Source organism: Lepisma saccharinum, chromosome 23, assembly GCF_977018435.1.
Source record: "Lepisma saccharinum chromosome 23, izLepSacc3.1, whole genome shotgun sequence".
Classification (NCBI taxonomy): domain Eukaryota; kingdom Metazoa; phylum Arthropoda; class Insecta; order Zygentoma; family Lepismatidae; genus Lepisma; species Lepisma saccharinum.
This window is the reverse complement of record NC_139251.1, coordinates 37148432-37159068: the sequence shown is the minus strand read 5'-3', so window position 1 is coordinate 37159068 and position 10637 is coordinate 37148432. Positions and strand designations below refer to the sequence as shown.

The following is a 10637-nucleotide window of genomic DNA, read 5'->3' as shown; positions in this document are numbered from 1 at the left end:
GGGTATCGAACCCCGGACCCCTTGATTACAAGGCAACGACGCTACCACTGCGCCATCGGGGAGGTCCTTTATTTATTAAGTATTCAACTTTCTGATTAGTAAAACTTGGTTGCTTAGATATTGTTAACAAACAACTGTCCCTAGAAATCGTTAACTGAAACCAAGATTTCCAATCTGGCCATAATTCATCCAACCAGGTCCTCCCTAAAATAGGCGTTTTCAATTTATTTCGTGAAATGTACAAGGGTAATTTAAATCTAATTGTACTTGCAGTAAAACTTACCCTACTATTGGTAGTGGTCTCCCATCTGCATTTCTCAAAGTAAGATTACTCTTTCTAACTGGAATGTTCTGGAAATTTGTTGTATGGAATTCCTGATCCCAAACAGATACTGCTGCACCCGTATCCACTTCGAATTGGACCTCTTTGCCATTGCACATCAACCTAGAAAAACAATTATCAGCTTCACTTCTAGAGCTATTCATTTCAACATCCCGATTTTTGTACATATAATTCATTTTTATGTACATTAATCTCATATGAAGGTTCACTTGAATTATCATTAAGACTTACTATATCTAACCTACTTTTCTTATTAATGTACACTGATTGTTTAACTTCCACATGTACACCGTTTAACAACAAAGGCTTCAGAGATGTATCAACATCATGTCTACCTAAGCAATTTCCAAAAAATGGTAAAATGATGTATTTCAAAATTGTGGTCTAAATATGGGCTACTTGTGGCAATATCACAAAAAGCAATTAATTTTTTTTTTAAAAAAAACAGTCATTTTTCGCTAAAACATTATAAAATTCATATGTATGAATAATTTGTTGTTTTGAAAATCACGCAGAATAGGAAAAATCGAAATTAAGAAAAACATCCAAATATTTGTTGGAAATGTGATCTCAGCATTAGACCTTATGTCATAGCCCATATTTAGACCATCACGCTATTTTTCTCCTTCAATTTATTTTCGCCCTCTGTGGTACATATTTCACAAACAAATCATGACATTATAAAACCCCACGTTTGTTTTATGTACTGCTAATATCATAACCTATACAAAGCAGATGACAATTCAGAAAACGATGAGTTAAATTTAAAACATACCTGCAAAAAGTTTTCGAAGGTCGCAATTCTATAACAGCGTCCAATGCACATTCCAAGCCGGACATTTGTACTTTATCGTGGACATTATTACACCTTGAACATTTAAATGCAGCTTTCTTGCTTTGTTGACTAACTATCTTTATTAACGTGGTGTACATTACTAAATACAGTCTCATCCTTTTGATAAAACAACCTCACATCTTGTTCTACCATCTTCATGGTCGATGATAAGGATACTGCTTTCACAAAATCAAACTCCGGTTCGGCTAATAATTTCTTTCTGGTAGACTGTGGATATTGCTATGTGGAGATAGATTGTGTTGAATGTCTTTCATGTAGTTTTTATAACATGAAGTTATAAGTTATAATAAATGATGACGTGAGTTACAGTTTTGCCTAACTGATGATTATTACTAGATTAGGTTTTTAACCTATTTTTTTCCTTTACAGGTATGTAAGAAATAATAAGTTATGTCAACATTTCGTTAAAAATGCAACGACTGTTGGAAGTTTTATAGGACCTAAAAAACCTATTTTGCTTTTTAAAACCAATTTAGGTTTCTGCGCCTAAATCGAGCCTTTTTTTAGGTTTTTATATATTTTTAAAGGATTTACATGATTTTTATGTCAAACAGAGGCATTTGCTTTGTTTGGTCACGAAAAAATTCAATGACGGACGTGTTTGAAACATACTCTCTGTCGATTTCTCTTCCTCCAAGTCCATGGTGATTTTCAATGCTCAAATGTCTAGTGTCACTGTTACCTGTACAGTCCAAAGTGATCTGATCTGTGTGGTCTTGCTCACTTTTTGCGTCACATCGGTGCTTTGTGGCATTCACGACTTGCAAACTAACTTTTCAGCATTGATGTTTGCAGAACTGACTATGTTTCTGTTGAAATATAAGATGATCCTCACAGACAAAATTGCGGAGTTTGACTGTGGGTAACATGATTTTTTTTTGCCTAAGTATACGGCGAAGAATGGATTTTAATAGCAAATTTCGAATGGTAAATTCTGTCATCGCCGTAGGGTTAGGCAACACACATGACGTTATGCAAGATAGTGCGTATTGGAGGATATAGGTGTCCCACTTTCATTGCTGGCGACTATACCTAATCAGCATTTTTCAGGAATTTTGAACTATTTTAAGTTTTTTTGAACCTGCTTCAAGATTTTTAGCACCTATTTTAGGATTTTAGAACCTATTTTAGGATTTTTAGGATCTATTTTAGGATTTTAGGACCTATTTTAGGATATTTAGGACCTATTGTAGGATTTTTAGAACCTATTTTAGGATTTTTAGGACCTATTTTAGGATTTTTAGAACCTATTTTAGGATTTTTAGAACCTATTTTAGGATTTTTAGGACCTATTTTAGGATATTTAGGACCTATTGTAGGATTTTTAGAACCTATTTTAGGATTTTTAGAACCTATTTTAGGATTTTTAGGATCTATTTTAGGATTTTAGGACCTATTTTAGGATATTTAGGACCTATTGTAGGATTTTTAGAACCTATTTTAGGATTTTTAGGACCTATTGTAGGATTTTTAGAACCTATTTTAGGATTTTTGGAACCTATTTTAGGATTTTTAGGACCTATTTTAGGATATTTAGGACCTATTGTAGGATTTTTAGGACCTATTTTAGGATTTTTAGAACCTATTTTAGGATTTTTAGGACCTATTTTAGGATATTTAGGACCTATTGTAGGATTTTTAGAACCTATTTTAGGATTTTTAGGACCTATTTTAGGATTTTTAGAACCTATTTTAGGATTTTTAGGGCCTATTGTAGGATTTTTAGAACCTATTTTAGGGTTTTAGAGCCTTTTTAGAACCTAAAAATCCGAGGTCTAATTATTACAGACGAGTCTTTCACGAACATACTTCCCAAATCTTCATTCCTTTTCATCCACGCGCTTTTTACGTAACTCGAAGCGTCAATAAGTAATTATAGTGTAGATTGGTCATTGCATACAAAACATAATGTTAAAATCTAGCAAACATTCTTGTAAGAAGCGAAGCAAGTGCTCATTGAAAGAAAAGTCCAGCTCGCGATGCGTAACTTGTGCGTGGCTCCCTCTATCGGCCTTCCCATTCGATTGTTTCGCGAGAGCTTCTCGGGAATGCGTCGTCGATCGGCGCCGTGGCAGAATTCGACTCGGCAGTAGCGCGCCGTTTCCGATGGTGAAAAGTAGCCCACGTACTTGTCCGTCGGTTCGCCTACAGGCACGCTGCCTGAGTTTTGTGATGGGAAAGGGGCGAAGTGTTTAAACGGGAAGGCAGGACAACTTTTCGGGATAAGTTTTCTCTTGTGTTGCTGAAGTGCTTCGTTCTTTTTAACATCTCGACAACAGGACATGATCTTGCATGCGCTGGGAAGTTGGAAAAAGCGTGAATCCATTTGTTGTCGCCGATAGGATCCAAAGAAAACAGCGGTCGACGAGGATTGCTGTAAGTAGAATATATTGTGCAAGTGATTATGAAGTATTGTTATGGTGTCATCATAACTTCTTCACTATTTCGCAAGGCTCTATGGGCTCATAGTGACAGTTTTGCGTTAGCAACTCCTTGGAACGTGTATACATCCTGCACCTTGGTTGACACCTACGTATTTCCTTTATTTTACGCCGCTTTTCTGATCCTTTAGATCATCGCGACGTTGTGGGTGAATGATATGAAAATAGGAAGCAACATTCGCTAAACGACATCCATGACAAGGTCGGGACTCGAACTCTGAACTTTGGGTGACGTCATCGTGCTCCAAACCTATACTAACCAAGCGTTACCGGGATCGAAACTAGATATGAGCACATTTCTATGCTCCAGATTAAACTTTAATCTATAGGTCCAGTCTCGATTAGCCCATATGTTGCACAAGATGTAGGTTCAAGTCCCGGGCATGAATTTCTTAACTTCTGAAGTCTCTGAGAATTGCACGGTTTCAAAATACCTTCGGAATGCTATGTACGAATTCAATAGTAATAGCAGATCTCCGTGACGGAGAACGCGCTAAGGCGCCAGCGGTACCGGGTTCGAATCCTGGCCTGGCCATGGATCTTCTTTGTGAGTGTCCCTTCATCGATTTCATGTCATCACTCATCATCTTCCCGATTAGACAAAAGTTTCAGAAAAGGTAAGTAAAATTGTCAAATACTTGCGTCTTTGTATGCTAACAAGGCTCTGGCGGCTAAAAACAGCCTGTGATGATTACTCATTGTTGTCCCTCAGTCTGTCATTTTCTTCGCTTACTTGCGCTATACTCGCATACTTTATCATGCATGCCAAATTGGGCCTTGACATGTTGACAATAATGTTATTCTACTCTCACCATACACTTACAGCAGATTTAGGTAGTAATGTAACTTACCAAAGTAATTAAAACATTACTTGGAAACACTTTAATTTTTCTCTACTTTTTGTTAGTAACACACTACTTCGTTGCTTGTTTTATTAAGTCGTTACTTGTTCGGTATTTGCTTCAGTAATGCCTTACTTTCTCGGAATTTACCTTAGTAATGGTTACTTCTTCGTTGCTTGTGTTAGTAACGCGTTACTTTTTCAGTGGTTGCGTAAGTAACGTTTTGCTTTTCGGTGGTTGCTTTAATAACGTGTTACTTGGTTGTTTGCGATATTAGCGCCTTATTTTTTCGGTGCTTGTGTTAATAATGTGTATTTAGGAACTTGCCTTAGTAACGCATTACTTCTTCTTTGCTTGAGATAGTAGCGCGGTACTTCTTCGATGCGTGTTACTAACGCGTCATTTCTTCGGTGCTTGCGTCAGTAACGCCTTACTTTTCTGTACTTCTGTCAGTAACACTTTTCCGTAATTACTTGAATAATTGTAACGGTGGCCCTACTCCATTATTTATGTTATTTATATGGCGTTGCCTAGATGAATTAAGAACTGGAAGATTTTTTTGCAAGGATGAAACTTGTAATTTTGTGTGTATTAAAACTTGTGCATGTAAAGTTAAACTTGGAGAACATACACAGAGAACAGATGCGGTGTTAAGAGTTAAATGCCTGTCTGGTAAGACTAAGTGGAGATAATGCATTACTTATGTAGGCTAAAAACTATAATGCGTTGAGTAACTCATTCAAATGTGCTTGCCAGTTGTACTTAACGGTGCGACAAGTACACTGAGTTGCCAAGTATATGTTTCACTTTACTTTTCAACTGAAAACTTAAACATGCGCTCATTTAGGCTCGAGCATTGTGCACGTACAGTATGTACCATACTTGTTCGTGCAGGCTGTATACATTGTATGAAACCCCTCTGTACGTGGTCAATTTGCGAAATATCGTAACGAAACGTGTCCAGTTTTCAGAGGACCTTCCAAAAGGTAATTTGTACAAAAAAATGAGATGCAGTAATTGTACTGGATGGAGAGTATTGTAAATCGTTTGAGGTTGTTTCATGTTGTACATTTCTTATTCGTACACATGAGTTATGTAGTGACCATGCCACATCGTCTTGTACAGCACACTGCGTTTTTGTACGTACAGCTTCAGGTGCAGGTCCGTGTAGCACTCTTGTCGTTGCTAGCAGTGCACGTTCAACCACGCGGTCAGTGTGGGAAGTCCGTAATGGGGAAGGGAAATGAGCTCGGCTCCGACCTTAAAGGTGTGACAGTGATTCTTGCTCTTCAAGGACATTCTGTCAGGGAAATAGGGTCATTAGTGAACAAATCTCATTCTACTGTTCAGTATATAGTAAATAAATTCAAATATGAGGGTTCAATAAAGAATCAGGCAAGAAGAAGTAAGAATCGGATGGAGGAAGGGTTTCGTGGTGAGAAAAGCGAGAAATTAAATGTTCCGAAATTGAGGTTACGGTGGAAAATGCAACAGGAAAGACAGTGAGCAATTTAACCGTTCATCGTTCATTGTACAGAGAGGGATATCATGGGAGAATGGAATAAAACCTGTGCATAAAGACCAGGAGTTCTGGAACATCTGTTCCGATAAGAAAGACCAAAATACGCCTTTCCGGATCAGATATTGACCACAGGATGTGGAGGAAGGCGAGTGAAGATAACAATGTACCATTGTTGTGAACATCATTTGAGCAAGATTTTTTTTTCATTGTTCTCCAGAGGTGTACTTGTATCATTTCACTTTCGCACTACCTCTGTACGAATAAGACTTGTTCATACTGTAATACTTTTTTGAAATTGTCCTATCATCCGCTTCTTGCTTATCTTCTCCGAGATGCTGGCGACCTTCGTACGCCCGCGAGAAAGTGAAAAATTTTGCATTGTGTATGAAGATTGTATTGACTATGAACTTTTTGGGGTGTTTTTAGTTCGCGAGGACGTGTTATAGCGAAGTGATGGTTTTATGTAGTCATATATATCACCTCGTGACGTCACTGCTGAAAAATTTACGATATAGTTACAGCTCGCATAAAGTGGTTGACTTTCGATTTGGCCAGTTCTCCGTTCCAGTTTCTGCATGGGCGTAGGTGTTTTTTTGATCAATGACCCTTCATCAATTTCATACAATTCATCCTCTTTATCGCGATGGGCCAAAAGTCGCAGAAAAGCAACGGTAAATAACAAAAAATATACATAATGCCTCTGTTACGTTAGGAGCGTCCCTTTAATGCATTGTTCATGTTTATACTGTGTTGTGTCTGTCTGTGCTTCCTAACCGCCGGGCCCTGGCGTCATTTATACCGGCCCTCGGTACCGGGTTCGGTCCCGAACGCGTCAAGTGGTCGAATTTCGATCTGGCCATTGAAAATCACTGATTTGAATCTCGGCCTGGAGACGAGAGTTTGTGGTTGTGTCTTTCAAGACGATCTGCAGGATTGTTTCTCAGGGGGGATGGGAGTAGTGCTGATAGTGGGGGATGATGCTATACCCACCAGTTAATAAAATTTTCATAAAGGCATCCCCACTATAGAGTGTCTCAACCTTAAAAGTCAGTATGGAAGTAAATGGAGTACTTTCCTCTCTCTCTAATACATGAGTTTCTCTACCACCGCTGCGTTCCGAGATATTACAAAATTTACAAAATGTAAAAGTCAAAAATTTCAAACAGTGAAATAATTATCCTGTACAGTTTTTTATGCTCTATTTACTGACGGCATTATATAACCTGTCATAAATTCATGTGATCTGAATTTTTCATAATTATGCAATTTTGCAAAACTCTTATTTTTTTTCTAGTAAATACTTCAAAAGCCATACATATCAAACCGCTTGAACAACTTCGCCAGTTTTTTTCTACGGGATCTATGATGTTTGTAGATATGATATTCTTCTCCTGAGTGAATGAATTTGCTTACGAGGATATATATATATATATATATATATATATATATATATATATATATACACACACATTGGGTATTTTGTATAAATCATCAGACCGTAACTCGAAAAAGTTGGTTAGCGAGAAACTTTTTGGTTTGTCGCGATACACATGCAGACCAAGCGAGAAAAGTGTTGGCCATTGTTTGAAGTTATTTTTAGAATGCATTGTTACTCCACAGCACCGTTATCTATTCCGCAATCGTAGTTTGTTTATGCGGGTTGTCTCGCGTATCAAATTCATTGCGCGCCACCAAGGTTACAATTCAGTTGCAGGCAGGTGCCCCGGTTCGTAGGAAGTGCAGTGTGCTTTATTTTCCGTAAAAAATGTATCTAAATGTTTGTTTTTGCATTTATTTAATTCTGTTTATGTAAAGGATACAACAGTCAACGAAAGAAGTAACAATAGTTGCGTGTATTAGACATATAATGCAAATGTAAAATGGTAAATAGATACGTCGAAATATAAGCATTTACATCCAAATCTTGAGGTAACTATAGTTTATTCTTCCAAAGTGTATCAAATACATAGATTTTGATGATTTCCTATACGATATTTAAGAAGTAAATTTGTCGCAATCATTATCGATTAACAGCGACTCGATGCGACTCCGTTTGTTGATCTGGCAACGCCGCGCTCCATTTAACCCATACTGACTTTAAAGGTTGAGACGCTATATAGGGTATATTGTCCATGTTGATCCATACAAGCATCCCCATACCTTTCCTCAGACTTCGTAAAGCATACGAGTCATAAAAATTATATCTTAACTTATTATTGTTTTAAAAATCATAATGTCTAAATTGAAAATACCGAGGCGTTGTTGCTATGTTCAGACTTGAGTGCACTATTTAAATATAAACTGGATTCGACTTGCTTCCTTTCCATAAACATCTATCAATTTATTGATTAAACAGTTCTTTGTCTTTTTTTGTATATTTTCATGCTGAAATATTGCTATTCGGATTACATGAAGTTTCCCCAGATATCTCGGGTGGGGCAAGTGCCCCCTGGCCTCCATCTGCGTACAGCCTTGGTCCCTTCATCAGTTTCATTCAATCATCACTCGTCTTCATTGTCGGAATCGGCCTAAATTGGAAGAAAACAGATTACAAAGACCCTTTGGAAGAGGTGGTGCAGTTGACGCTTCGACTAGCCAAAGATGAACAATGCCACAATACTCCTCATTCAACAGCTGTGGGTATCTTGTCACGTAGTCATCCAGGGAGGCGTTGGTTGGGCGGCTGGGGGCGATCGTGAATGCGGCGCCAAGAACAGGATGGCCTTGAACCTTAATAATTGGGTGCGGTTTGAGAAATAAAGACGCCTGGAGTAACTTATGACACCGTCTTCACTAGAGGAAGTGTTGAAACTAGGATGGCCATATCCGGATAAAATTTTATCCTATTATCGGATAATTCTCGATCCACATTTCAAATATCCGGATATAGGATATTCTGATAACGGATACATGGATTATCCTGATATCAGAGTTGTCCGGATATTCGATTGTGTGCATTATCCGGACAGTTTTATCACTCATCCGTTTTACGGGCTTTTATTTGTCATGTTTCTATTTCACTATAAGGTTTTTCCACAAATTTTTCACCAAATCCAGATATCCGTTATCTGGATTTTGTTGCCAACCCTATAATTCCAAACGAGACAACACTCGGAGAACTAAATGCATCATATGGGTTGATGCACCAGAATGCATCGATTGATGCATTAAAGTGTGTTTCATGGCTTCTTCAAAGAATCAGATTCACATTTAATGCATTTGGGTGCATTTTTGTACGTCGTGAAAGAAAAACCAAAGTGCATCATTTGATTCAAGTGAGGATTTCTTTCAGTCGAGATGCACTTCAAATGCATCAGTTGATGTTCCTTGATGCACCTTCCTGCATCTTTTTGGATGATGCACTTAAACGTTTGGTCTAAGCTCAGACGAAACGTTTAAGTGCATCATCAAAAAAGATGCATCAAAGGTACATCAAAATGCATCAGCTGATGCATTGAAGTGCATCTCGACTAAAAGGAATCCTCACTTGAATCAAATGATGCACTTTGGTGTTTCACGACGTACAAAAATGCACCCAAATGCATCAAATGTGAATCTGATTCTTTGAAGAAGCCATGAAACACACTTTAATGCATCAATCGATGCATTCTGGTGCATCAACCGATATGATGCATTTAGTTTTCTGTGTGGAGACTTGGCATAGTCTAGGTTTCGTCCCGAGCTTTTAATACCTCTCTTGTTCTCTTAGAAACGACAAGATAATTTTTCTTACATCAACTTCTTTACGCCCTCTACATATCTCCGGTCTTGAGCTAGTAAAGAGTAGCAATGGGCTTAAGGATGAGGCAAAATGTCTTATTCCTTTTGCTTGAGCTACAGTTATGTCACCCTGTCGGTGGCCCAGCGAGTTGAGTGGTCGACTAGCGATCTCCCAACCGAAGGATCCAGGTTAGAATGTTGATTGAATGAAATTGAAGGGACAGTCATCAAGAAACAGACATGACCGTGTCAGAATTCGAACCTTGAACTGTCGGGGGCAATGTGAGTTCAACACTCGACGCGCCTATTCGGTCAGAAACCCATTGCTTCGGATGTAAAGTAACGGAATCTCTACCTTGGGGATCTGACTGATTGATTTGCTTTATTTTAGTTCGCTTCTTGTGCCACTTTTGCTAATTGTGAAGATGGGGATGAGTGGTGATATGATGAAATTGATGAATGGACACTCACAAACATCCATGCCCAGGCCAGGATTCGAACCCGGGACCCCTGGCGTCGTAGCGCAATTTGCTAACCACTCCGCCACGGGGGGATAAAGTAACGGAAACGCTACCTTGGGCATAAAGAAACGGAAACGCTACCTTGGGGATAAAGTAATGGAAAAGCTACCTTGGGGATAAAGTAACGGAAACGCTACCTTGGGCATAAAGTAACGGAAACGCTACCTTGGGCATAAAGTAACGGAAACGCTACCTTGGGCATAAAGTAACGGAAACGCTACCTTGGGGATAAAGTAACGGAAAAGCTACCTTGGGGATAAAGTAACGGAAACGCTACCTTGGGGATAAAGTAACGGAAACGCTACCTTGGGGATAAAGTAACGGAAAAGCTACCTTTGGGATAAAGTAACGGAAACGCTACCTTGGAGATAAAGTAACGGAAAAGCTACCTT

At 38.5% G+C, this 10637-nt stretch overlaps 1 long non-coding RNA gene across 3 annotated transcripts in view; it reads left to right on the top strand.

The window, feature by feature from the left end:
• Positions 1–3298: 3298 nt before the first annotated feature.
• The window catches only part of LOC146005188 (uncharacterized), a 431331-nt gene continuing 423992 nt past the window's right edge, over positions 3299–10637 (top strand). For all 3 annotated transcript variants that reach the window (XR_014443992.1, XR_014443993.1, XR_014443991.1), the window contains exon 1: positions 3299–3575. This is a non-coding gene — a long non-coding RNA (uncharacterized LOC146005188). The remainder of the gene's footprint in view (positions 3576–10637) is intronic.